A 27,963-nucleotide genomic window follows, 5' to 3' on the forward strand; every position below is an offset into this window, starting at 1 on the left:
AAAGTGAGAACAGAGCCTTGCCTTAATTTATCACACCACACAGATTTATTACACATCAGAGTAATCATAGCAACACCATGACTTTGCCGCCTGATAATCTCCTCCTCTGCTCCAGTAGGAGTGTGGTAGAGGGAGCTTGCAGGGCCCCACAGACTTCCTGTATGGTGCTAAGCGCCGCCGGGCACGCTCTTGGCTCAGTGCCACGAGATGATGTGGTACTACTGGGCCATGCAGCGCCAAGATGTGACACAGAGCTGGGGAGATGTAGTGTTTGGACCAAAAACACTAGAAGCCATTTGCCAGGTCTGTGAGAGGAGTGTTTCTACAGTTGCTCATTGCTGGGGGAATAAGGATTCCCAACTCCTTTCTTCTTTGAAGAGCTTCCTCCACCTGAAATATGATGAGAACACAGTTTGAGAACCATGGAAGTGAGGGGGTCCTTTACAGGGCATTTTACCTGCCTTTAGGCAGCACCATACTTAATAGAATCTGAGACCATCAAAGTTAAATCTGTTCAGAGTTTCTGAGGCGCAATTAACAAAATGCAGGGTTAAACACAATCACCCCTCAGGCCAAGGGTCTCCTTCAGGGTGCCAGCCTTGCTCCTGGACTGCCTGCTTCTCATCTCTTCATCCTGGCTCCGAGTCCTGGGGTGCCCAATCAATCTTGGCTGCTTCCAGGGAAACTGCTCTGAGGCTCTAGGGCACTCAGCTTGCCCATGGTGACAGTGACATCCTCACAGAGGACAGCGTCCATCAGAGGTGCCCTCCTGCTGCTCAGCTCGCTCTGGAAGCCTCTCATTAGGGTTTCCAATTTTTAAGATAATGGGAACTTAATGGGGATTATTTTGATTTTCTCTCACCAGCCAACGCTTTTGTAGCCGGAGCCCTGCTGCCCCCAGCTGCGCTGCCTGAACAAATCACATTCTGAGTAAGCGAGAGCTGTGGCCCAGGAGACTGATGACATGACCTCAGAAGCGCACAGGCCAATCCTATTGCTCAGTTTTCTTTTCTCTTATGCCAAGAGTTTACCCGTAACAGCATCTGGATTGCTGGCCATCTTGGTGACCACCTTGGACCCTCCATTTTCCTCCATCAATTTTTAGAAAGAAACATCTTTAACAAATCATCAATGGTTTAATCCATTAATTCTAAGCATTTGGGAAGATCAGGGTCCCCACTGCTCATCTCCTCCCCAGCACATTTTATAAAAATCAAGAATTTAGTCTGCCCACGATCCATGACCTGGTTGGACCCTCAGACAGAGATTTACCCTCCAAGGACAGTTCCAAGACCCAAATGATTAGAAAACTATGTAGGATTAACCTTCACAGGAATCAAATGACTTCAGTAAATATTTTTGGAGACCATTAGGCCCTGGGGATCCAAAGACATTGTCCCGGTTCTCTGCCAAAGCTTTGATTTTCTTCTCGATAAACAAATGTAAGTTTGTTTGTTCTCGCGTTGGTAAGTGGCGATCAGTGGGGTAAATTGGCCCTTGGGGATTTTTATCCTGCCAGAATGATGGCGAACCACAAAAATGTGCAAATCACCATCCTTGGTGGACCACTGTGCCCATTACCTCTCACAGGATAGGCTGGTTTGGGGTGTCCCCTTTCTCTGTTGGCTGTTAGCTATTAGGACTCAGAAAATCCTGAATCTTGGAAATCACTTCAGTCCTATGATTGCTGATTCCTGGCATGTAAGCAACCATGTCAGTCTTCCGTCTGAGGTTCAATGGAGAATTATCACTGTTGACTTGAACTTCTGGCAGTAGGTCTTCATCCCCCAACTAACCACAAAGCAATCAGTATGGAAACCAGAGAGAAAGAGAGGTTGATAAGTCACAGACATTGAGATAAACATGGTCCTAGGTATGTTCAGAGAGGCAACAGGCCTGGATGCTTCAAATCACATTGCTGATCACTTTTGATAGAGGACCCAAGACTGTTTTAACCAAACAATTGTTTTGAGGATGAATGTATAAGCCGGGGAATCCACCGTCCAGCCATTTTGTGAGATGGTTGTCAATAGGTTGGCCCAAAGAGAGGAAGAAAGAAAGGAGTACCAAAGAAGGCAAGGACGATGCAAGATGGGAAGTAGGTAGAAACTACAACGTTGTAAACAAACCAAAAAAGCAAAATTATGTCGGGAGTGGGACTCATTTTTAATTATTTGATGATGATTTTTTTTCACTTTTTTTTTTTCAGTATAAGCTAAACTGTGGACATCCTGGCCACTGGGAATTGATTTCAAGTAGAATCAGCATGTCACAGGGCCCCCCAAGGAGAATTTGGATCAAAGTGTGGTGGTGAGGGTCTGGACATTGAGGAGATGGGAATGAGGCAGAGGCTATAGTCCCCAGTCACCCGACTTCAAAGGATGCCTTTGTCACTGACAGTGTTTAGGAGCACAGACAATGTGCAGACACTTGGCCCGCCAGCCCCTGATGCTGACTGATATGGCAGTGTCACTGTGGAGCACGAGGCGGGAGCTCATTTGCTGCCCTCGTCAGTCTGTAGGTGCTGACTTTGCTGATAGAGGCTCCACCGCAGCCGCAGGGCCTCTTCCCACTTCCTCCTCTTTACGCTGCTTTTCTCATCAGAGAAGCCAAGGCCCACTCTAGCCTGCTTTGCATCTCTTACATCAGAGGTTTGGGATGGCAGATTGCAAACGATGGTTGCACTCTTTTCCTTTTGTGCTCTTGAAGTTTGAGCAGAGAGGCAAAGAATAAGTGGCCCAGTAGCAAACAAACGCCTTCATTTCCAAGATGAGTCTGAAATGAAGGTTGTCTGAAAATGTGGCTGGAGGCAAAGACAACGTTTCAGCGCAAAAGCTGAACAGGATCTCATAGCATCTCGGTTCTACAAATTTTACTTGTTTTGTTAAAAAGAGAAGGAAAGGAAAAAAAAAAAGCCAGATATTATCCCTTTAGGTGGCCTGGTATGAAGAAGAATCTAAAAGGTGTTAACTATTTTTTTTAATTGCAGTCCTCAGCAATTCAACTGGGAGGAGTGGGTTTTGTATTCCAACACAACTGGTTGTGCCCCAGACATGGAAGGAAAGAGGTGAAAGTATTTTATGAAGGAAAAAGTAAAATAATTGTTTTCTGAAATTTTCTACCTTGATAAAAATTAAAGTTTAATTTACAGGCTAAAGGAACATCCTGTTGAATCTTCATCACACCTCAGCTAACACCCTGCCCCTTGCCTCAGCTCTGTCTAATTTTGGCACCTTTCATCTCAGAATACACCATAAATACTAATTAATTTTCACAGCATTCTGAAGTTGGTCAAGTCATTCCAACTTATAGTGATGACAGGTTGAGCAGTAGGTAGCAATTTTCCTTTGTTGTCATTACCCTTCCTACATGCTGGGGAACTGAGGCATAGAAGGCTTCAAGGTTCTGGACCAAATCAGTGGTGTTCCAGGAACCAAGCCTTGAGCTCTTCTGCCATCTCTGGGAAGTGGCTTTTTGATTCATCAGCGGTACTTTCCAAGATTAGCACTTGCGTGTGTCAGCACCTGAGATGACTCCCGTCCAGGGGGGCCCAGGTTCTTGGCCTCTGCTTCATCTCAGAAAAGTTCTCTGGCAGTTGAAAGTGGGGTGGTTGGGGATGGAGGGTGAAGCCTCGGTGAGTCTGAGGGTTGGGCGCTTGAGTGGGTCCTGGAGGGGAAGGAAAAGGGCTCTGACGATGAATTAATATGACTAGAAGGGGTTGCCTCGGAGACTCAGCTTTGTCCTTCAGACTCTGATAAGACGCTGTCAGGACTTGCAGTACCTCTTCCCTTGATAATGAAACATCACAGCACCATGGCCAAGCCTGACCCCTGGCCCCACTGGTCCTGCCCCCTTGGGTGTTGCACACATCCCGTAAACTTTGGAATGAGGCCACCCTGGGTAGGTTTTCTTGAGGCCTTATTTGTTCCCACCTTCAATAGAGATGAACGGGACCCTTATTCCTAGATTGATCAAGGTGGTCCTAGAGTAGCTAGATAATTCAGTATCAGCTGCACTTTGATCATCTTTTTTAAAGTGCCACAAGAGGAAGATGGACCATTTCCACTAGATAGAAAAGATTAGACCAATGGGTGCTTGTTTCCTCCCGTCCTCATGATCTCTTGCCTCAGAAAAGTGGGAGAAAAATAAACTGAAAAATAAAAGTCATTCATTCGATGAATATCCCCTCCCCACAGAGTAGTCCAACTCTGTTTCTCAGCAGGAAAAGGGGAAAGAGGGAGCGGGAACTGACATTTACTGAGTGCCAACTCTATGCTGGGTACTTTCTATAAATAATTTAATTTAATCCTCCCTCACAAGACCCTACTACATAGGTATTATTATCCCCATTTTTAAAGACTTCTTTCTTAGGCTCTTGTACTTAGGAAGCCATGAGGCCAAAATTTAAAACCCGGGGCTTCCTGACTCCACGATCTTGCCATGAACATCGTTATCATGCTCCACTGCCCATTTTGAAGGAAGACTGACTTGATCCTGCTCTCAGGCTACAGGAGGAAGACAGCAGTTGGCTACTGTTGTCTTATACAACATAGTTATCAGAACGTCCTTAATGACAGGAAGGGTCAGGATGTCCAACTTCTTTCAAAACCCCGTTTGGCTGAAGGATCTGATTCATCGAGTGAACACCGTTCTTTCCAGGGTGTGTGGGGTGCAGGTCTTTGCGAAAGGCAATTCGCCTCTGGAGGGAGGTTCTCTACCACTGTTTGTTGAAAAATCCAAATAGAGTTTACCCTTAATCACTTGTCAATCAATTTAGGGGTACCTTAAACTAGAAGGACCTTCAAAATCATACTACTCTTACCCTCATCATAAAAATAATTATAGCCAAATTTATTGAGGGCTTATTATGTGCCAGGAACTATTCTTTAGGCTTTAGATGTGTTATTTAATCCTTCAACGATCCTGTGAGGAAAGTACTGTTATTTTCTCCATTTTACAGATGAAAGTAGAGATGAAAGGCACAGAGAGGTTAAGTAACTTGCCCAAGGTTACACAGGAAAGAAGTGGCAAAACTGGGATTTGAACTTCCAAACCTGGGCAACTTTCGACTATACTTTCTGCTGTCTGTCATCAGGGAAGATTGTACATAGAGAGGAAGGGTCATTTCTGAACTTGGAGAAAGAGATTCTTCTTTCCTCATTTCCCATTTCTAGAGTAAAAGCAACTTTCTGCCACATAAAGCTCTAGGTCCCTTTACCCACACCCGTGTTAACCTGCTAGAGAAGTCTACCGAGTTGACTCCTCAGTCCTTCATGACACAGCCTCGTTCCTCTCTTTCCGTCTCCTCAGCTGGTCTTCAGCATCTTCCTCTTGTGATGGGAATGAGGGGTGACTGTAGACTATGTAGACTAGGATCTTCTTTCTCCGCTGTGGGTCACCACCCTCTGGTGTGGTCATTGTCCTGGACACCCAGAGGCAATAGGAAGTGGCTGAAATTCTACTCCTTAAACACAAAGGATCCCACCCTCATCATCGACCTCACCAAAGAGAAAAGGCAGTTTACCCACACTGACGATGGTGGTTGAGGTTAATGAACATGTTCTTGTATGGTCTAAATATAAGTATGTGGAGCCCTCAGGGGAGAGACCAGATCTTCAAAGAAAGGTCTTGGGGATCCCAGCCTCTATGGCCATGAAGACGGGAGACAGCGAGATTGCAGCAGCCTCAGCTTTTGATTCTGACTGCGAAACTCACATCTGCCTCCCCTTTCATGTGTAAACCAGGATTGCAGAATTACTCACTCCACTCAGATGTGTTAAGAAAGCACAGTGTCTTTTTTTTCTCTAAATCACTCTGATATCCCTTATGAGCCTCCACCTGCTGGGTAGCAAGAGGGGAAAAACTAATTTTAGTTCAATAGGTTTTAAAACTTAGTCATTCAATTATTTAAACAGTTTCTTTAGAGTCAACTCTGTGTCTTTGGGTTAAGGCTCAGTCTTTCAGATTCTTCCCTTCTGCTTGCTTCTCTGTAAATGGTACTTGTGGTTCTGAGATGTGGCTCCTGGCTCCCTCACCCCACGGCTACACCCTCTCAAACATGGTGCCCCAACGAGGGGTTTCCTGGGAACGGGAAGGAGTGCTCCTGCCCTTGACGTTCTCTTAATTTATTTCATTCTTCAGGCAGAGACCTGGAGAGGAGAGGCTGGCAGAGGACAAGGGGACTCCGGCCTTGGCATGGGGTTTTCCGCTCCATGTTCTTCTAGAGTCAGGCTGGCAGAGGAGGCCTGCCAGCCCCTGTCACAAGCAGAGGAATAGTCTCCTTATACTAAGGGGGAAACTCTGAAATCAGAGTGCCTGGTTCTTGAACTTCTAAAGGGTGTAGATTATCCAGGTCGTTTCCTCAAGCTTGTTGCATGTAACCGTCTTGACCCACCTGAGGCTTTACACCTGCAGGCAGGGCCCCTGGGATGTGGGCTGGAGGAGCGATTTAGAGGGGAATTACAATACTGTGTTTTCTGAATATTGTCCCCATTATATCAGTGTAGGCTTGGGGTAGTTGAAGGGGAGGGGGCATTCTAGAATGTGCTTAAAAGCAAACCCTCAAAGGAGAGGCAGACTAGCACAGAGCTTGTGCACAGACCAGGGAGCCCGATTGGGCTCTGCTATTTCCTTGTAGTTTGAATAACTTTGTGTATATGTAAACTCTGTTTTTTCCCCATCCTTAAAATGGGAAAACAGTGGTATCAACCTCATAGGGTGATTGCACAGTTAACTCTGCCAACATGTATAACAAACTTAGATCTCGGCTGTCCCATAGTAAGCACTCAGCAAAGCTTAGCTATCTAGATGCCAAACACATATGAAGTATAACAGACAACAGATTTTAAGCCTTAGAAGCTTCGTAAGTATGATGCAGGGGAAAGAATATGGATTTTCAAAATAGCCTAAGTTGTATGATGTTGAGCAAGTTATATGGCTACTGTAAGGCTTGGTCTGAAAAATGAGGATGAAAATATCATAGGATAGCTGTCAGAATTAAATGAAATAATGTGTGTGAAACACTTAGCAAAAAGTTTGGCATATAACTGAGGCTCAACCGATGTTTCTTCCCCTTTCTCTTTTTGTCAGTAACATGCTCTCTGATAATTGTTTACTGTCATATCCTCAACCAGGAATCTTAAGCTTTTATAATCCCCAAATTGAGCGCATAGGAGAAACCCAAGAGATTCACTGCCAGATTCAAACGGGCCTCCAAATCTGGGGCTCAAGACCCAGAACTTCTCCCTGTCGTGTGAGGCTGATCAGAGGACAGTTCCTGTCTTCTCATCTTCAGACCTTCCAGGCATATATATCTCTCCCTTCTCTTTATAAAAGCTACATTGTAGTCTGTTGGAGGCATTTGCATCTGCTTTACTCACATTGCTCAACCCACACTTGGAGAGAAATGTGTTGCATAAATACTAGCAGATGAATTTTTTAAATATCACTTTTTCTCTCCTGGCACGCCGTGAGAGAAATGAGCAAATATAAACAGAAGCGTATCACACTCAAAACATAGCAGATGGGTTCCTGCTGGGGATCTGGACTTCCCTGGAGTTTACACATTTGGGAGATGTAGGATTATGACAAAATCCCCTTGTAACGCTCTTGCTTTTTGTTTCTTGGGTACAATATTAATTGCTTAATGACTGGGCTTAATGTATACTTTCAGCCCCAATTTTCCTGTTGGGGAACAAGCGGGATGCTGTAAGCACCCTCTGCAGGAGGCATTCTCTTCCTAAGCCCAGCTTAAATCGGGTTTGATAAGGAATCAAGGAGGAGAGAAAAAGAGAAAGTTTATCTTCACTCCATGCTGCAAGGGCAGGGGAAAAAAGGAAGCTCTTCACTTCCTATGTCAGATGGCTTCATGCTTATGACCAAGAGTTTATTATGGATATTAAAAAACGGAAACTGATTGCACATGCTCTCTGACTAATCCTGATTTGAGCCATCTCCATTCAGACTACACATCCTGAGAAACATACCTATACCTGGGGAGTTGATCGTGAGCAATCCTTAACTCCAGCCCACACCTTTAGCCCAGACTTAGTAAGTTTAATAAATAAGTTTCATTTACTCATTCAAAAAATTTTATTGAGCATGTACTATGGACTAAGCACTGTATTAGGAGTGGGAATATAGCCATGAAGAAAACAGGTATGGTCCCTGACTTCACAAAACTCAAGTCTAGTGGGAAACAGACACTTATGTTATAATCTAATCATTCTATCTTACAGGTATTAAAAAGCACAGTAAGCCAATAGTTTCCATTTCCATCAGCCATAATATGGCCCAAGGACTAGGCTTGGGGAAAATGGGAGGTAGGAGCTCCCTGTGGCCTCCTGTTGTCAGAGCTTCTGTGGGGTCTTTAAGACTGCCCCACGGAAGAGCTCCGTACCCACAGTTGACGTGGCTGGCCGCTAGTCTTCATCGGTTGTCCTTAGGGCCTCTCAAGAGAATGCTATGGATGATCCTGCCTGCCCATAATGGTGACTTCTGGATCTCAGAGAAAGCCCCACCTTTAATCATTACTTATTAACCCATTTTTTATTACAAGCATGTTTATCTGTTAGATTTAACAATGGAAGCAGCATGATGTAATGCAAAGACCACAGGCTTTGAAGTGAGCCCTATATTCTAATCTTGGCTCAAACATTATCAGCCATGTCCGCTTGGGTGAGTTATTTTACTTTTCTGTACTGTAATTGCCTGATATGCAAAATGGAGAAAAGAGCACTTAACTCTGAATTGTTGAGATTCTTAAATGAAATAATCTCTAAGAAGAGCTTAGCATGGAGCACGTTCTCCTCCATTATGCTCAGGAACTGTATTCTATATGACATAGGACTTGCCTTTGAAAGAAAACGGTATTTGCATGAAATATTTAATGCCATCATACAACTAGGAGCTATTTGGTAAATGATAAATTATCCCCGTGGCTAACACTGCTCATCCTGACAGGTGCCAACTCTTTCTGCTTCTGCTGCCCTACCTCTGCAGCTCAAAACCTACCTCTCTAGCAAGTGACCCAACCAGGGAAACTCCAAAGAAATCAGACTGCTCCAATAAGACATCAGAATAAGAGATGGCAAGACACTTTATAAACGTTTTAAAATGAGATCCTTAGCTTTGTCACACTAAGTGTAGCCAATGTCTTTTATTTTACTGTTCTTTTCACTCATTGAAAATATTATCTGTTATCTCCAGGATGCTTGAAAATGTTGGGCTGGACACGGAACTTGTGGGCCACATTTGGCAGGCAAATATACTGGTGACATTGCCTTAAGCAATTTCTATGTCCTTCAAGACTCCTGTGCCAGAAATCTGTCAGTCTTTTGGCTCAAGAGGGACGAGATTCCCCAAGGAATCCGACTGGCAGCTCCCTCTGATTGTCCTACAGCTTCGTCCTGAAGCTCTCAGTTTATTGATCCAGATGTTAGTAGGATTTACCACATGGCTAGCTGATGGGGTTGATGCAAAAGCCTCCAAATTTTATACACTAATTAAATAAAATCTTATAGTTTTAAAAACTGGAAACAAATGTAATGTCCAAAACATAGAGGATGATTAAGTTAACTCCATGGATTATTAGTCAACCATTAATAATCCTGATTACATAATTTTCCATATGATGACAGGGAAAAACAATACTATATATTTAGCAAAAAGCGGTGTGCAAAATTCTATGTACGGAACGAGAACAACTGTGTTCAAAGAATAAATCTATGCCTATAAAATGACTGCAAGGAAACATTCTAAAATAACGTTTTGAGTGTTGGAATTATGGCTAATTTTGTATTTCTACTTTTATTTTTCTAATAAGCGTATATTGTTTATATCATCTTAAAAAGCATTTTGAAATGAAGACTTCTGGGGCCTAGAGTATGGACTTCCCTGAGATGATTTTTGTGAATTGTTTTCCAAGAGGATTTTCAGTAATTTTACCAGTTGGCTCAGCTGAGTGTAACTCGAAGCGAGCAGAAGCAGCACTTTTTTTTTTTTTTTTTTTGGTGAGAAAGATTGGCCCTGAGCTAACAACTGTTGCCAATCTTCCTCTTTTTGCTTGAAGAAGATTGTTGCTGAGCTAACATCTGTGGCAATCTTTCTCCAGTTTTTTGTGTGTGGGACACTGCTACAGCATGGCTTGATGAGCAGTGCATATGTCCGCACCCGGGATCCAAACCCCTGAACCTGAGGCCAGGGAAGTGGAGCACGTGAACTTAACCACTATGCCACCAGGCCAACCCCAAGCAGCACTTTTAAGGAACTTAATGGAGACCAGAAAGTTTACCTTGATCAAGTCTTGGGTTCTGGTCTTTCTTTATAGTGTCTGTTGTTTTATTTCTAGCTGCCAAGCCTTGTTAGATTTAAGTCTCCCCACTTCCTCTTGAGATCAAGCTTGGCTCTTTCAAAGTCATGGCATCTGGTTGTGCTCTAATGCGGGATAGGGGTGGGAGGGCTGTGGGGGTGAAACTGAAGGCGGAGTCCAGCCCCCACTGCAAGGTCAAGTGAAGCGGAACCTGGCTGCAGGCTTGAAAACCCAAATCAACTTATTTTCTTTCCCTCTGTTTTTAAGCTAGTCCCCAAACTTCCTCGTTTTGACCTAAAACGAGAACCAGACAGCTTGTGAGTAAATCCTGTCATCCTCATGATCTGAGACAACCTTTCTCGGGGACATTTTATATATTTTTTTTCCAAAAGATTCTTCTGGCAGCCATACAACATTAATATTCCTGGATGCATCTTAGCCCTTGTTCCTTGCACACAGGGTTTTCCTTTCTGGCTTCTTGCGACATTTTAAAAGTCTTCAAGAAGGACTGTGGGCTGGCCAGGCTGACCCCCATGAAATCAGACCATTAGGCATGTTCCAAGGACACAGCATACCTTACTCCTTTTTCACTTAGAAAAGTGTAAAAAGTAGGAGTTATGTCCTAAGTTACCAGGACACATGCCCAGTGGCTTCTAAGCCAAGCTGATCCCGATGAGGCTGCATCCCCGATCTCTCCGGAAAGCCATCGCCCAAGTTGCCCATCGTGTTCGCCCCATGTTCTAGCCATAGCCTTGAGCTGGCCATCTAGCTCCACTATTATGCTTCAAGATAAGGTTTTGGGAAAAGGATGCATTCTAAAAAATCCCAACAGAGAAGTACAAAGAAGTAACTTAAATCGTGCTCTGATTCTTGTCACCCGGATATCATGTGACCAGAAAAGGAATGACCCTGGAGCAGTATCATTTTTCATCCCTGATTAGCAGCCTTGTAGCAACCTGAACAAAGAATTCCAAGCCCTAGGACTCAGAACTTGTAAAGAGAAGAGGACAGCAGTCAGGTGACTTGTCCAGCTGAGTTTTACTAGACAGCCCAGTGTTCACAGTTCCTGAGGAGCCCCAGCTTAGCCTGAGTCAGCCAGGGCGGGCCGAGCAGCAGCGCTGATCTCACCTTTGCAAGCCAACCAAGTTCCCCGCCCCCTCCGCCCACTCAGCTCTTGTCAGCCACCTCTGCCAACTCCTTCATTTTGTTTCTATTTTTCTCCCTCTCTCTCTTTCTGGGCAGCCACCTCCTCTGCTGTTTACCCCCCAACACACCCGCTGATTGCAGAGCTCTGCTGTTGAAGGGTGCTGACTCATTTGTTACTTGGGTATTTTGGGTTCATTACTCTTCAGCCACTTTACCGAGAAGAACCACACAGAGCCAAAACAGAGAAGAGAGGAAATGGGGGCGTGCAGATGGAAGGGGGTGGGGCAGAAATCCAGGAGCTGCTATGGAAAAATTCAGTGGAGGTGCTGTTGTCAAAGCTTGGGCTCAGAGAACAAGGCCACTCCAAAAGCAACAATGGGAAGGAAACAGGGCTTTGATTAAAACTTCATTGAGAGGCCTGGACACACACCCCAGCGTTCTTCCACAACGGAGATGGTGTGTTCAGGAATTCACAAGGATGGTCATTGCTCTTTGGGAATATTTATGAGCAACCACACCCAAGCTGTGTCGACTCGGCCAAAGCAAGGTGGAAGGATGCAGTTCTGGGACAGCCAAGCACCGCCTACAAAATACAATCCAAGTCATTTGCCCTAACCTTCAGTCTCCCACTCCCACTCCACGTGCCTTTGGCTCTACTATCTAGATTTGCTCTGTGGACAATAATCCACTGTGGAGTTGCTGCTGTCCTGAGCAGAAAGACACCACTTATGTTGTGAACAAGGGAAAAATCATGTGTGACAGGTCAGCCGGAAGGTCAGCCAGAAGATTCATAAATATATATGTTAGAGAGGCTTCCAGAAAGTTATTGTTTAGAAATTAATTTTCCTTAAATTGTTTCCCCCTAAGACTACGCAGTGCATGAGGCTTCTGCTTGCATTGTAAGCCTGCCTTGTTCTAGTTCCAATCTCTTTAGTAAGAGTATTGAGTTACTGTTTGTGACATTTGCCATCCGTTTCTAGTTTGGGGCTTGCAAGATTAGCATGCTGGGAGTATTCATTCCTTTCTAATTATGCATTCTTGAATTCAACAAATATTCCTCAAATGCTTAATGTTGGAGCTAGCACTTCAGGTCCAGAGCTCAGGCATGTGATAAAGCTGAGGCTTCTGATGGGCAGTTCTAGAACAGGAGTCTGACCTCTATATAAGAGAAAGAAACTGGTAAGAATAGAGGGAGGACTGATTCATGGTAAATCTTGTGATTTTTGAGTTTGGGCTCTTAATTCATTCTTATGCAGCATGGTATGCTAAAATAGTAGATTGTACCTAACAGCGATTATATGCAAACCATTTTGCTGGAAATAGTGAGAAATGCAAAAAAGGTATATGATGGAAGCCATGTATTAGGATGATGCAACAGAAAGACAGAAGGATCCAGGTAGCATTATTCCACCATCTCAGCCCAAACAACAACAAATCAGTATCATATAGATCACATCCTCTGATCTATTAAAAAATAGTTTACTCTAGTTTCCATACATTAGTAAATTTAAAAATACTTCTAAGTAACATTAGGAATAAATCATAATTGATGGGTCAAAGGAAAAAATCATAACTAAAATTAGCTAATATAGAGAGCTAAGTAATAAAATATATTTTAGAACTTGTGGGATGCAGGAAAAGCTGCAGAAAAATTTGCAGAGAGAAATTTACAAAAGCTTTAAAATGCTTATTTAGAAAAAAAGAAGACTAGAAATTAATGAATCATGTGTCCAACTCAGGACACTAGATAAAGGAACAACAGCATACACACAAAAAAAGTAAAAGAAAAATAATACAGAGGAGAAATTAAATAGAAAACAAAGTTACAATAGAAATGATCAAGGAAACAAAAAGCTGGTGCTTTCAGAAGGCTAATAAAACTGACAGATTAAAATCACTACATATATAACAGAATCGTTTAAAAATAAGACAATGCTAGAAACTTCACGCAACTAAATTTGAAAACTTATATGAAATGACCAGTTCCCTAGAAAAATGAAACTTACTAAAACTGACTCAAGAAGAAATAGAAAATCTAATTAGAGAGATATAGCTATTTTTTGAATTGGTAGTTTAAAATCTACCTACAATAACAAAACAAAACACGTGAGAGTTAGAGGGGTTTAAAAGCAAATTCTAACCAACACTTAAGAAAAAGATAATCATAATCTTGTAAAATCTATTTCAGAGAACAGAAAAAGAAAAAAATGACTACAACTTATTTTATGATGCTGGTGAATTTTGATATCAAATCCAGACAAGGATAAATAGGAAAGGAAAATTGTAGACCAATCTCTCTTAAATGCAAATGTAAAAATCCTAAACAAAATAGTAGAAAATTAAATCCAGCAATGCATTATTATTAATAAATATTATTAATATTTATGATCTGTTTGGGTTTATCCCAGAATACAATACTAAAACATTAGAAAATTTATTAATATAACTCACTACATTTATATATTAAGGGAGAAAAAAACCAAATCATCTTCTCAATGGATGCAGAGAAAACATTTGATAAAATTTAATTCATGGTAAAAATTCTAGCAAATTCATTACAGAATGAACTTCCTTAACTTGTTAAGGGATATCCATCCAAAATTTACAGCAAATAATATACTTAATATATTTAATGGTTAATGTTTGTTAAAAGCATTCCCTTTATTTATTTATTTATTTTTTTGAGGAAGATTAGCCCTGAGCTAACTGCTGCCAATCCTCCTCTTTTTGCTGAGGAAGCCTGGCCCTGAGCTAACATCCGTGCCCATCTTCCTCTGCTTTATACGTGGGATGCCTGCCACAGCATGGTGTGCCAAGTGCCATGTCTGCACCCGGGATCCGAACTGGCGAACCCCGGGCCCCCAAAGCAGAATGTGCATACTTAACCCCTGCACCACCCGGCTGGCCCCAAAGCATTCCTTTTAAAGTCAGGAACAAGACAAGGATGTCTGCCATCACTACTTCTATTAAATCGAGTGCTGGAGGGCCTAGCAAGCAACCATAGGATACAAAGAAATTAGATGTGTCAGGATCTGAAAGTAAGAAACAGACTGTTGTTATTCACAATCAAGGTGATTATCTACACAGAAAATTCAAGACAATCTACAACTATTAAAGTAAAAGAGTTTAGCAAAATCCATACAAACAAACCAAAATGCAAAAATTGGCTGTGTTCCTGTATAGGAGAAACAAGTAATTAGAAACTGTAATAAAAAATAATATTTCCTATGCAGCAAAAAATTAAAAAAAAATAGGAATGACTCTAACCAAGGATGTGTACAACAGTTGTGGAAATAAAACCATATTGGAAGACATAGAATACCTCAACAGCTACTGAGAAACACTCTGTTTTGTGCAAGGAAGACTCAATATAGATGCCAGTTCTTCAGAAGGTAATTTATAAGTTCAGTGCAATTCCAGTCAAAATCCCCAAGTGTTGTTTTGCTTTGGCTTTTTGAGTGGCACTTGATAAGCTCAATGTAAATTCAGAAGGTGGAGCATTCAGAGGCCATAAATAGGCCACCCAATTTCGAAGACAAGCAAGGTTGGGAGAACTTGTGTTACTACATGTCAAGTTAGTGCAAATCAATAGCAATTAAGACAGTGTGAGGTTGACCAAGGGCTATGCAAATAGCCCAGTGAAACAGAACGGAGAGCCCAGAAACTGTCCCAAACTTATACGGAAATGCACCTATGACAAGTGGGTGGTGTTACCAAGCAGTCAAGGTATGGTACCGAGACAATTGGTTTCCACACAGAAAACAAAATAAAACTACATAGTTACCTCATATCATTTACAAGAATTAATTCTAGGTGGATTAGACTCCTAAATGTGAAAGACAAACTTTAAAATTTGAAGGGGCTGGCGCCGTGGCTGAGTGGTTGGGTTCGTGCGCTCCGCTGCAGGGAGCCCATTGTGTCATTGGTTCGAATCCTGGGCATGGACATGGCACTGCTCATCAAACCATGCTGAGGCGGCGTCCCACATGCCACAACTGGAAGGACCCACAACGAAGAATGTACAACTATGTACCAGGGGGCTTTGGGGAGAAAAAGGAAAAAAATAGAACCTTAAAAAAATGTGTTTAAAATTTGAAGAAGAAAATATGGGAGGATATTTTTATGACTTTGGGAAAGGAAATGACTTCTAAAATAAGATACAAAAAGCACAAATCATAAAAGCCCGGATCGACACATTTCATTGTATTTATTTATTTATTTTATTTATTTATTTTTTAAGATTTTATTTTTTTCCTTTTTCTCCCCAAAGCCCCCAGGTACATAGTTGTGTATTCTTAGTTGTGGGTCCTTCTAGTTGTGGTATGTGGGATGCTGCCTCAGCGTGGCTCCATGAGCAGTGCCATGTCTGCGCCCAGGATTCGAACCGACAAAACCCTGGGTGGCCTGCAGCGGAGTGCGCGAATTTAACCACTCAGCCACGGGGCTGACCCCTCATTATATTTAAATTAAAACTTCTTTACAACAAAAAGACTCAGAGCGAGAAGTCAAACCAGCAGCTAGCAGTGTATACATACAATGTATAGAACCAAAAAAGATTGCATTATGAATAAATATATCGCATACATTATTGAGAACAAGACAACTCAACGGGGAAAAATGAGCAAAAGACATGAACAGATCCTTCACAAAAAGGAATCCTAAAACTGGTGAACAAACATAAGAAAAAATGGTTGAGTGTGTTACTAATCAGAGATACGCAAATTAAAGCAAGCAGGTATCCTTTTACACCTATCAGATTCGTAAAATGAAGACAAAATGTCTGAGGGTTGGTGAGGACATGGGAGCTTATAAGCATACAGCTTGCTATGGTTTCCCTCCTCCCAGTAGAATGTAAGTTCCACGAGAGCAGGGACTTCCTGTTGTTCACAGGCATAATCTCCAGAGCCTAGAATAGCGCCTGGCACTGCAGGGAGCTGAGGGCAAGAACCAGGAAAGCTGAAGATGTGTATAAGGCAATACTCCATTCGTAAGAATGTAATTCATAGGAAGATATCCTAGAGAAGCTTTTTCACAAGAGATCATCTCCAAGTATGTTTATTATTGCAAAATAGCAACAAATTGGAAGTAGGAGAGTAGATAAGTAGGTTGTGGAATACTTATACAATGGAGTAATACATGCTGGTTAACATGCATGATTTAGAACTATCATGTACCAGTGTGGATAGAGTATTGTATTATTCTCTTTACTTAAAATATATTTGCTTGAAATATGTCATTAAAAGTTATATACAGTCTTTAAGAGGTTGAAAAAATGTTAAACAAAACTTCAATATAAAATCAAATATGATAATTTATCATAATTTTTGCTACACAAAAGTTAAAAAAATAAAACTGAATATAATAAGAGGTACAAAATGATATGAGAGTCCTGAAAGAGGAGAAATTAATCCCTCCAAAAGGGATCTGAGAAGTGTTCATGCGTGAAGTTGCACTTAATATTTAAATAGTTGGAAATGGAGCAAAGAGATTCCTGGTGGAGAGAATGAAGGCCCAGGTAGAGGAAATAAAGCATTTGGGAAATGTGGACCATTTTCAGGGAACGTTTAGAAGTTCAGTTTGACTGGGATATCGATTGAGTACAGGAGAATGGTGAAAGACAGTCTGGGATAAAACCTTGGAGAAATTTAAATACCAAGTTAAAATTTTGGGTGAGAAAAATCAAAACTGTGCAAGATGTACTGTGCTGCCTGGATTTGTGTTCCAAGTAATTAGGCTCTACTTGAACTTATTTCCTTGGGAGTGCCGCTTAAGATATTTTCTTAATGAATTAGGTTTTTTCACTTAAAAATTAATTCAATTTTTATCAGTAAGACACCAAAACATTAATAATAACATACTTATTCAAGGAAATGATACAATTTAGAGAAAGATATGAGCAAATGCAGATATCTGCTTCACTTAAGTGCTTTTCTTCATGCTTCTTTCACTATTATCATTACTTAGTTTAGCCACAATTTTCCTCTGTCTGGAGTATAAAACAACTTTTTCTTCACTTGACCTTATTTTTAGACTTAAAAGCTCAGTGATTCATTTGTTCATTCACTTCATTCTACTAATATTTATGATAGCCTAAGCCAGGTAATACGTGGTCCTTGCTTTCATGGAGCATATATTCTAGAATAAGACATATAAATAAACCAGCAATGACAATAGAGGTAAGAGAGGGATGCAGAGGATGTTCTTGGGAAACAGAGGGGCAGCACCTAACCAGGGAGTTAAGGAAGGCTTCCTAGAGGCAGAGATGTCTGAGAAGGATGTGCAGCATCCTTAGTTAGCCAGACCAAAGAGGAGAGGGTAGGAGAGCATCCCAAGAGGAAGTTCAGGGGCGTGAAACATCCTGTGCATATAGTCAAGTATGATCAGAGAAAAGAAAGTGTTAGAGTGTTCTACAGGGCCAAAGATGTAGGCAGGGGCATATCATAAAGAGCCTTGTGTGTTAATTTTATCCTGAAAACTATTGGGGAGCCATTGAAGTATTTTAAGCAGGGAAATAACATGATCTGATTTGCATTTTAGACAGATTATTCTGGCAGTAGTGTGGCAGGTAGGTTGAAGAAGCAGCAATGAGCAGACAACTATGATCCAAGTGACAGATGTCAAAGGCCTCGCTAAAGTAGAAACGGTGGAGATGAATTCAAGAGATGGTGGGAGACAGACTCTAGAAGCCTAAATAACTGATCAGGTGTGTGGATGAGGGAGGGATGAGTCCAAGGGGATGGCCACGTTTCCAGCTTAACAACTGTGTGGATGGTCATTGAGGCAGGAAGAGAAGCAGGTTTATGGAGGAAGATGCGTTTAATGCAGACCTGTTATCATCGATGTGGAGAGAAGTTTGAGTTGGATACATTTGGGACAGATCTGGGGCTGAGGGTCATGTATGGAAGCTGAAGCAGTATGTTTGATTAAAGACCACAAAAGAGAGTTCACAAGTAGGCTGGGGGACCAAAGGCTGAAGACAGAGCCGCCTTCTGTCTGATCAAAAAATAACATAAAAACATATGAAAAAGGAGGAGACACTGATATCACAAAAATCAAAGGGGAAGAAATGTCAAGGAGGGAGTATTCCACAGTACTAAGTTCCATAGAGTGGTAACGTGAGATATGAATAGGCCACATGGAGGTAACTGGTAACCTTAGAGAACAACTTTATTGGCATGGTGAGGACGTTCGCCGGGTTGCAGTAGACTTTCAAGTGAATGGGAGGTGAAAGTGGAAACAACAATAATAGGTGGACTTTAAAAACTTGGCTTTGAAGGAGAAAGAAAGGGCTAGAACCAGGAGAGGAGTGTGGAAGGGGGAAGTTGTTTTTAAAGAGAGTAGAGATGACCTATTTGTGTGCTACCAGGAAAGATCAAGTAAGGAGGAAGTTTGGACTAACAGAGAGAGAGGGGATGATTAATAGCGTGAGAGTTTCCTGAGGGGGAAGCAGAGACGAGGTGGAGGGATTAGCCTTGAACCAGAGAAAAAGTTACCCTGCATCAGGAGGGAAGGAGAGAATTAGAGTTTTTAGTTTTTAGCTACTGAGGAAGGAGCCCAGGGAGTTCCAAGCTGATAGGTTTAATTTTCTCATGCAGCAGAAAGTAAGATGATTTGCTGAGAGTGAAGATGTTGAGGGTTTGAGGAAAAAATGGAAAGGGTGGAAGAGCTATTGGGAAGAAAAGATAGATGGAGCAGATTAGCGGCAGCTTGAGAGCTCCCTGAAGCTGAAGCAAGGGAATTGGCGTGATGGCTTGTAGCTGCCTGGGTGCAGAAGTGCAGAAGGCAGGGAGTCAATAATCAAGGGTGGAATGTTATAAAATGGTTGAAATACAAGGACAAGGAGGAAGAAGGCTGGGAGTAGGTGGCTGGAGAGGATAAGAGGATAGGCCACTGGGGTTGAGGAGCCAAGGAAATATAAGATCATGTGACATGAGTCTTCCGTACAGACATGGGAGTTTCACAGTTTGATAGAGGCGTAAGAGCTGGGGGCAGAGAGAACAGGGAAGGACTGTGAGCTCGATGCCAAGTCCTAGGTGAAGATTGGGAGACACATAATTCCAGCCAGCTCTGATGATTCAAGACTGCAGGGTAGTTTGCCACCAAACAAGAAACAATCTGAAAGAAGGCAGTGAGGTGTCCTTTCAGCATTCCCAATTAGCTACTCATTTGTTCTTGTTCGTTCATCCACCCTTTCATGCCAATCCTTCAATAACCTAAAAATATTTATTGAACATTCACTGTATGCCAGAAGGCCATCACTGGAGGTAAATAAGACATATCTCAATTCATCAGTTCTAAGACGCACATTACCTGCTCCCCCTCCAATTTTTTTTAAGATCTCTGAAATCAATTGGGATGCGTCTTACACTGATGTCAGCCAGGCCGCAGTCATGATGTAGTTGTCATGGTCTGCCTAGACTCAGACTTAGTCATAGCTGTTCATGTTGTCATTACTTTAATTGAGTTAAGTACACTGTTGGTAATAACATGTTGACCTTAGTTGCTGTTGAAATTACAAAAAATTACACTATGATTTAGCATTGAAATGAAAAGTAATTGTACTTGCAGAAGGCATGGAAATAGTGGGACATGAATCTCATATTAGTGAGTGCCAGAAGCAGGCATTTATCACTGGAGAAATTACCACAATTCCATATCTTATTGCAAAAATCAAGAACCAAGTGTTTTATGGGACCTGTGAAAGAAAAAATATCCACAAGCAAATTAAATTGGGTTATGTTTTGTTACTGATATATACACGAAAGAACTGCCTAACATAAGCCAAATGAAGGCAGGGAGAATTGTCCCATATTTCAAAGCTGTGAGAGGCTGGTATGAGTGATTCCTGGGTCACACGGTTATGCTTAAGGCATTGGGTCATAGTTTAGTTGGCAGGATTTTTTTCTTTCTTAGTAATACATAAAATTATGGTGTGTCTTACAATTAAATGTGTCTTAGAATGATGATATATGATAACTCATGTCCTAGAACTATCAAAACATTTTCCTTCAGAGAAACAGAGAATGTCAGAATCACAAGAACCAACACCCTCCTTTCCAAATGAGGAAACTGAGTCGCAAGAGGTAGGTGTCTGGCCCAGGATTACGCCCACAGCTTTTCAGAGGCAGAGGAAATGTATTTACTAAAGAGGGTGTTATCATGCCATGTGGCAAAAGGAGCAAGAAAAGATAAAAATTACACAATGGCTTAATGGCCAGACCTCCATTAAAAACTCTATGATTGCTTTTTTTCCTATTGGAAAGACAATAAACGGGTTTAATAATTACTAATCTTTGACAATATGCTTCTGATTTATGCCCACCATCTTATCTATTTAATCTCCTTAATGACTGGCCTTGCTGGTGATTAAATAGTTAATATTATAGCTTAAATATTTCATAGAGCAGACACTCTGTGTCCCTTTTTATTTTTCCCAAGAAATTTTCAAGATACATAAGTCGGTTTTAAAATAGATATCGATAGCAATCTATTATTTGATATAGTTTTTTTCAATACCTAAAAAACTAAGTTGCTTCACTGTTAGTCCTTCCCTGGAGCTGGGATAGTTAAGGAAAGCAGGTGTCCAAACTTGAAAGGGAGGATTAAACCAAGAAGCGCAGTGGTATCCATCCCGTCCAACTGATGAAACAGCCATGGAGTAACCAGAGCGTTATCTCTCCCAGCCCCATTCCTTCCAGTCCACACCATCTTAGAAGCAATCTCTTTGTTTACTGTACACAGCTCCTAATATTAGTAAGAAAATATAGTAGAGGGTGTGCAAATAAAGATGAAAGATAATTTTCTAGTTTTGCAGTGGAAAGCTGCAGACTCTTGTGGTGAGAATTTTATTGCTAGCGTTTGGAGGTCATCTTCCTAGGTTGAGCATCTTAACTGAATAAGACTCAAATTTGTTTTTTGTTTGTTTGTTTTGGTTATAATAGCTGCTACTATTTCCACTCTTACTAAGTAATGGCATTCTGATCACCAGCCACACCAGTCAGTTATAAATTACCTCCTATTTATAAGTGTATTTCTCTGAAGGATGTACCAGACACTATGAGGGATGCTATTCCTCCTCTCTCCGTTTTAGGCTCCTTTTCTCGTTCAGCATTTCCAATATAGGAGAGGTTTCCTGTTTTCTGATAGTAAAATTGACCCATAGTATATCTTCTTATGTATCCTTCTGATCCTTTTTCTATGCATGCTTTTCAAAGTTAAAATATCAGTTGTATATACAGTTGTGTATCTTGTTTTGCTTACTCAACATTGTTATGTAGGCATTTTCTTATGTTACTAACACTCTTAAGGATAACTATTAATAGTTGCATAATATCTCACTGTGAATGTGTCATACTTTTTTTTAACCCGTTCTCTTGTGATTGTGGCTTTAGGGTGTTTTCAGGTTTTTGCTATTATAAATACTGCTGTGATGAACATCTTTGTGCATTAATTTTTTTTTCTGTGTGAAATGAGATTCAACTCTTTTAGGCTGGCTGGGTATTTTTATTTTTTATTGATTTATTGATTTTTGTGAGGAAGATTTACCCTGAGCTAACATCCATTGCCAATCCTCTTCTTCTACTTTTTTGCTTGAGGAAGATTAGCCCTGAGTTAACATCTGCACCAATCTTCTTCTATTTTGTATGTGGGATGCCTCCACAGCATGGCTGAAGAGTAGAGTAGGTCCACACCTGGGATCCAAATCCGTGAAGCTGAGCCACCGAAGTGGAGGGCGTGGAACTTTAACCACTTGGCCACCAGGCCAGCCCTGGCTGTGTATTTTCAAATATACAGAAATGAGAATTAGTGAATTAGTGGCCTAAAAGTGGTAAATTTGTTTAAACTGACTGTATTTAAAAAGAGGGATTTTTTTTTTGTAAGCATATACATTTACCTTTCACCATCAGGGGTGGACTCCTTGTTCCAGAGAATAATTGGGCCCATGTCCAGCAGCCTAGGATGTATCCTGCTCTTTCACACTTTTCCAGAACAGGGAAAGACATTGGGGGTGGGTGAGCGTGGGAGAGTTAGAAGAAACAGAGGTGATCTGTGCCTGGCAACTTCTGCTCTGTGACCAGAAAAGATGGGAATTTCTGTAAAATGCTTTGTGAAAATCATTCTTTCCTGCCTTTCCAGTTAAATGATACATTCCGTGAAGACAGAGTGGACTCCAGGCCTCCATGCACTGTTCATCCTCTTGCAGTCATTACAAGACTGTATGGTTAGAGGAGCCAGGAACCCAGGACATCCAGGATCGGGGCCAGGAGACCAGGCTCTGGCCTGGGTGGGAGAAATCCCCTAGCTTAGCACCTAGTAGCTTCAAAGGACAGTTTGATCTGAAAGCCCTTAGGTCATGCTTTCTAACACAGCTGTTAGAACACATACCCTGTAAACAGGAAATGCCTTAGGAAGTACAACTGAGTACTTTATTTTTATTTTTTAAGAAACTATTAAAAAGCCTGAGCAGAGGATGACATTTATCTGGTACTGCAGTTAACAAGCTGAAGCTGCTCCCTGACTGCCCTGGTTTTAGGTTCTGGGCAGCTGTGGGCCCACTGCTGTCTAACAGGTGTTTAAATATTCCCAAATTACTCTCTAACTCCTTTTGCCTTGTAAAATGAGTGTCTCAGTCAGGGGAGTTGTGGGTTACATAGTCGTCCTCTTTTGCTTTCCTAAACCCTAAACCAATATTTAGATACATCTGTGCATGGAATATGGAAAATTTAGCACTGGGCAAAAGGAAAACCATGTAAAACCATGTAAAACCAAGGACTGCGAGGCTCTGGTTGGTTGAATAGCTTTAGGAAAGGCTAAAATTAAGAATTGCTAACTTCTAGAAAAGACTTATGTGTATCGCAGACACAATACTCATCTGCCGCTTGCACCAGGTTCCACTCCCACCCCCTGCCCTAGCCATGTACTATTTGTTTCAGTCACACAGCCTCACTAGCTACGCTGTTTCACACCACAGGGCCTTTACACATGCTCCACAACACCTGGAACGCCCCTATTTCTCTCTTCTTGCCTGTTTATTGGTAAATTCCTGCTCATCCTTCACAGCTGAGCTGTCACTTGACTTGATTATAGCATGAAGACAGCACAGTATAGTGGAGAGAACTTGGACTTTAGAGTGAGGCATAACTGGGTTCAAATCTTGGTTCCATTTTTTACTTGATGGGTGACCTTGGACAAGTTGACTTGACTTCTGTGAGGCTATTTTCTCCTCAGTTAATGGAGCTAATACCTTGCTCACTGGAGTGCAGTGAATATTAAGTCACAGTACTATATTAAGTACTTGGCATACAGTAGACACTCAATAAATGTCAGTTTACCTTCTGCCAGGCCCATCTTCCAAGCCCTCCTTAATTTTCTAGACAGCATCATTTCATTCAAAACTTAGAGTAGGATCCTGTGTCTTATCTCTGAGACTGAATATCTACATAGCATTCAAATTCTTCATGCCATGCCTAAGCTATAGGGTTTCCAGAGGGAATTTTTAATTCACTTATTTATGAAACAAATATGTATTGAATGACATCAGATGGCAGCTAATCCTAGCACTTGTGTTCTCAATATGTTTTTCCTTTCTTTAGAATAAGGTTGCTCAACTTTGACACTTTGGACAGTTGGGCCAGCTAGTTCTTTGTTTCAGGGGTTGTCCTGTGCATTTTGGGATGTTGAGCAGCATCCCTGACCTCTACGCAGTAGATGCTGCTAACAACCCCCCCAACTCAGAGGTGACAACCCGAAGTATCTCCAGACACTGACTGCACCTTGGATGAGAAAAATTGCTTGAGCACTGTGCTCCCTTTGTTATTCCTCTCTCTAGGCTCCATGTTCAGCCTTACTGGCACCTTTCATAAAAATATGATATTTTCTCAAGTCTTTCAAAGCAAAATCAATCAAACACAAAACTCTCTTCCCTCACAGCAAAGCTCTCCAAAAGGTGAGGCTGCATTCTTGTCCCTGTCCATTCATTTTTCCACCTGCTGCGTCAGGCTCCCCTCACCCCCTTCAGGAAGCGCTCTGGCAAAGTTCTTACTGATAAATGGCTAAACCCTGTATCTTCTTTCCACTGCGTACTCTGCTTGGCCTCTGTGACGTTTGACACTTGATAAATTCCAGGGTGTCTTTCTTTCCTGGGTCTTCTTTGACCCTCTTTTACAAACCCTACTGGCATCTCCTTTGCTCTGAGTCTGAAATTCTGTCATTTCCCAGAGCTCTGTTCTTGGTCTTCTCTCTTCTCTTTCCCTGGCACACATTCACCTTTTCTCAAGGCTTTAGTAGAATATAAGCACCAACTCCAAAACCTTGAGTTCCAGCCCAGATTTCCCTCTTGAGTACCAAACCCATATATCTGCTTGGGTGTTTCACAAACATCTCAGAGAGAACTTACTGTCCTCATCTCCTCTTCCCAAAGCTGCTTCTCCTCCCACCTTCCTGTGCCCCATCTCATCTGCCCAGTGGAGCACAGTGTGAGCATTAGGGTCTGGTGATAAGATATTAGGTGCTTCAGGAAAGATGTTCATCTTAGGTCACCCAGTCACGCAAGGCTAAGTCAGTTCCTCCCTGTCTAGCCCCTCTTCACAGCCCACTGGCTGTAGTCCACATAGAACAGCGAACCTTAGTGTTAAGTTAAATGGGATAACCTCCGTAAAGCACCTGGCACGTAGTAGGTACTCCATAAGTGTTAGCACCCTTTCCCTGTTATTTTCTTCTGGAAGACACACTCCAGAACATTATGAGTTGTGTATGGGCAATGAGATTATTATAAGTGATTTTTTTCTTGTGTTCTCTAAATTTTTTCCCATTGAAATCATTTTTGCAACTAAAGAAAAAGGTTTTGCTAAAATACTCTTACCTGCGCATCTGATCATGCCACTCCTCTCTGTTGGCTGTTCATTGCCCTCATGGTCAAGCCCAAACCTCTAAGAATGGCTTGATCCTCTGTGATTTGGCCTTATCTAGTTGTGTAACCTTATTTCTTGCTCTACCTCCTCCCCCACATTACACACTCTGGCGACACAAAACCTCTTCCAGATCCCTGAAGAGGCCAGGCTGTTGCCTGTTTCTGCTAGAATTGTTCCTCTGTTTGGGGACTGACCCATCCCTTCCACCCCTCCCCTTCCATCCTGTGCCCACACACAAGTCCACACTTAGACACACACTCTGGGACATCTGGCTAATTCTCGGTTCTCAGTTCAAACACATCCTCTCTGAACCTTTTTCTGTTTCTTTTCTTTTTTAGCATGCATCCTTCTCAGCTTTATTTTTCCTGTGTGCTGGAGTCCTTTCACCTGCTAGACAGAATTGTTTCCATTTCTTAATTTTCAATAGTGGTTCAGTGCCTTCTTGCCTTTGATGGTAGTTCACGTTAATGCTTGTTGACTTATACTCGGTCAGTCTAGGAGTTCTGATGTGGCTGGTTGGACACTCCAATACCTTCCTTTATTGTTGTTAAAGAGAGGAGATGGGACTTCAGACCCTCCTGTCCCCAGGGCTGCAGCAGATACTGGTGTACAAGCTTGTCCTGACCAGTTTGATTTTCTCTCTTGATTGGTGCAGGTTGCTGATAAAAAGTATAATGGGTCCATGATCATAGTTGTTGTACTTTGTGCAGTGAGCATAAATTCTTAGTTTGTTCCAGATCACTCGGCCTGGCCATGGCTTCCCCTGGAGCCCAGCCACGTGCACAGCGAAAACTTTGGGGCTGATCAGGCGCTTGTAAAGGAGAGAGAGCCGGTAGTCTAGATTGCTAGTTTATTAACAGCCAGATGGAAGAAATGCACAGGGCAAGGAACAAGGAAAGGGTGCAGAGCTTCCATATGCCACTCTCTCCACATCTCCTCATGTTCACCAACCGGGAAGCTCTTAAACCCTTTTCTATCTCTTAGTCTCCAAACTAAAAGACAACATGCTCTGCTTTGTTGCTTTTTGCCCATTTAGATCTTTGTTAGAGCATCTAGGATGCTTGATTACATTTATTTGTTGACTCATCTGTCTCCCTCTAAGAGACTGTGTTACTCCTTTAGGGCAAGGACTATGTCTTTTGTTTGGCATGTAGGAGAGGCTCATTTAAGTTTTATCTAACTGAGAAGCACTGTGGTAGACTCTAGGATGGGAGCAAGGAAGTGAAGTAAGCAGAGTGCCTACTGCCTTTCTGGGGCTTGCGATCCCATCATGGAGATGAATGTGATTAAATGGAATGAAGAAAGAAGAAATTGGAATAAAGGCTAAACACTTTATATGCTTTCTCTCTCATTTAATCCATGATATACTTGGAAATAAGTGCTATTATTTTGTAAATATGGAAAATTGAGACTTTAATGAGGTTAAGCGACTTGACCAGGCAGCTAGTAAGCTTCCAAAATTGAAACTGCTGGTCTAAACACAATAATGTCTTTGACCCTGCAGTTTGAATGAAGTCCTCAAAAATCTATTCAGAGAGAAATTACCATCAGGGGTCACCTTGACCACTTACCTTACAAGAAACTTGGATTCCTGCAAAAGAATACCCAGATGTCAGTTGATTAATCCAAGTTTTCAGGGGCTGAGATCTCTGCTACTCCTTCTCAATCCATCCTCTCACCTCCAACTGTAGAAAAACACTAAAAACAGAAACCTCCCTTAGTTGCTGGATCCACATCTGCTCGCCCTAGGGAACTTCCTGGGTCTCAGAGACGAGGAAAATCTGACCTGTGTGTGCTCAGGTACCTGGAAGGGAGTACTTCCTGGAACACAGTGAGAGCAGGAGGCCCTGATGATGCAGATTTGGGGCTCTATTAAAAGATGTTCCTCTTAGGTTACCTAGTAACCGGAGGCCAAGTCTGTTCTTCTTCCTTAGGCCCTCTTCCTGAAGCTCTGGCTGCGGGCCCACACGGAAGCCTGCCTCCTGGTAGCTCTGTTAATAACTTTAGAGTCAGATTGAGATCAGGCGGCCTCCATGCTGGCACCAGCCATTACCCTCTCCTAAGATAAGGAGACCAAACATTAGCTAGCTGGTAGCAAACAGTGCCGGAAACACACCCACGCCTTCCTCCCCTCACCCCTTCAAATGAGCAGCAAAATGCCACTCCTGTCCTTATTTGGATAGGGAAATAAAGAACTGAATACCACCTCGACTGTTTAAAGTTGCTTTGGCCCAGAGAGGTTCTCCCACAGAGAAATCGTTCTTCATTTCCCGATGCTGAATCAAATGCCTTCTTTCCTTCCTCCAGGAATTCTCCAAGTAGCTTCACCTGCCTGAGCACCTTAACTCTGTGACCTGAGATTATATACATACTTAACCCATACTGCCGACCCTAATCATTATATGTAGATACAGGATGCAGTTTAGCAAGTATTTTCTAGCCACTTGATGTAATTTGTTTTGTATCGTGTGTATCCGAATAGTTATAGTTCCCCTTGGGACTAAGCAACCTATTTCTTCAGTGTTGCCTGGTGTGGTCCTCTGACCGGCAGCGTGAGAACCAACTCTGGAGCTCGTTAGAAGTGCAGATTTGCAGGCT

The 27,963-nt window shown here is 42.1% G+C and overlaps 1 long non-coding RNA gene across 2 annotated transcripts; it reads right to left on the bottom strand.

Moving 5' to 3' along the window:
* Positions 1 to 27,483, bottom strand: LOC111773556 (uncharacterized). 2 transcript variants are annotated; one of them, XR_011438761.1, is made up of 4 exons: positions 27,152 to 27,483; positions 26,937 to 27,063; positions 22,350 to 22,523; positions 21,986 to 22,227 (listed from the first exon to the last, which is right to left on the bottom strand). It is a non-coding gene; the product is annotated as an uncharacterized lncRNA (long non-coding RNA). The 2 variants fall into 2 exon arrangements; XR_011438762.1 differs by lacking the exons at positions 21,986 to 22,227; positions 22,350 to 22,523 and adding an exon at positions 1 to 390 and having other exon boundaries at positions 27,170 to 27,431.
* Positions 27,484 to 27,963: the final 480 nt, after the last annotated feature.

The sequence above is a fragment of the Equus caballus genome, chromosome 5 (genome assembly GCF_041296265.1).
Source record: "Equus caballus isolate H_3958 breed thoroughbred chromosome 5, TB-T2T, whole genome shotgun sequence".
NCBI lineage: Eukaryota > Metazoa > Chordata > Mammalia > Perissodactyla > Equidae > Equus > Equus caballus.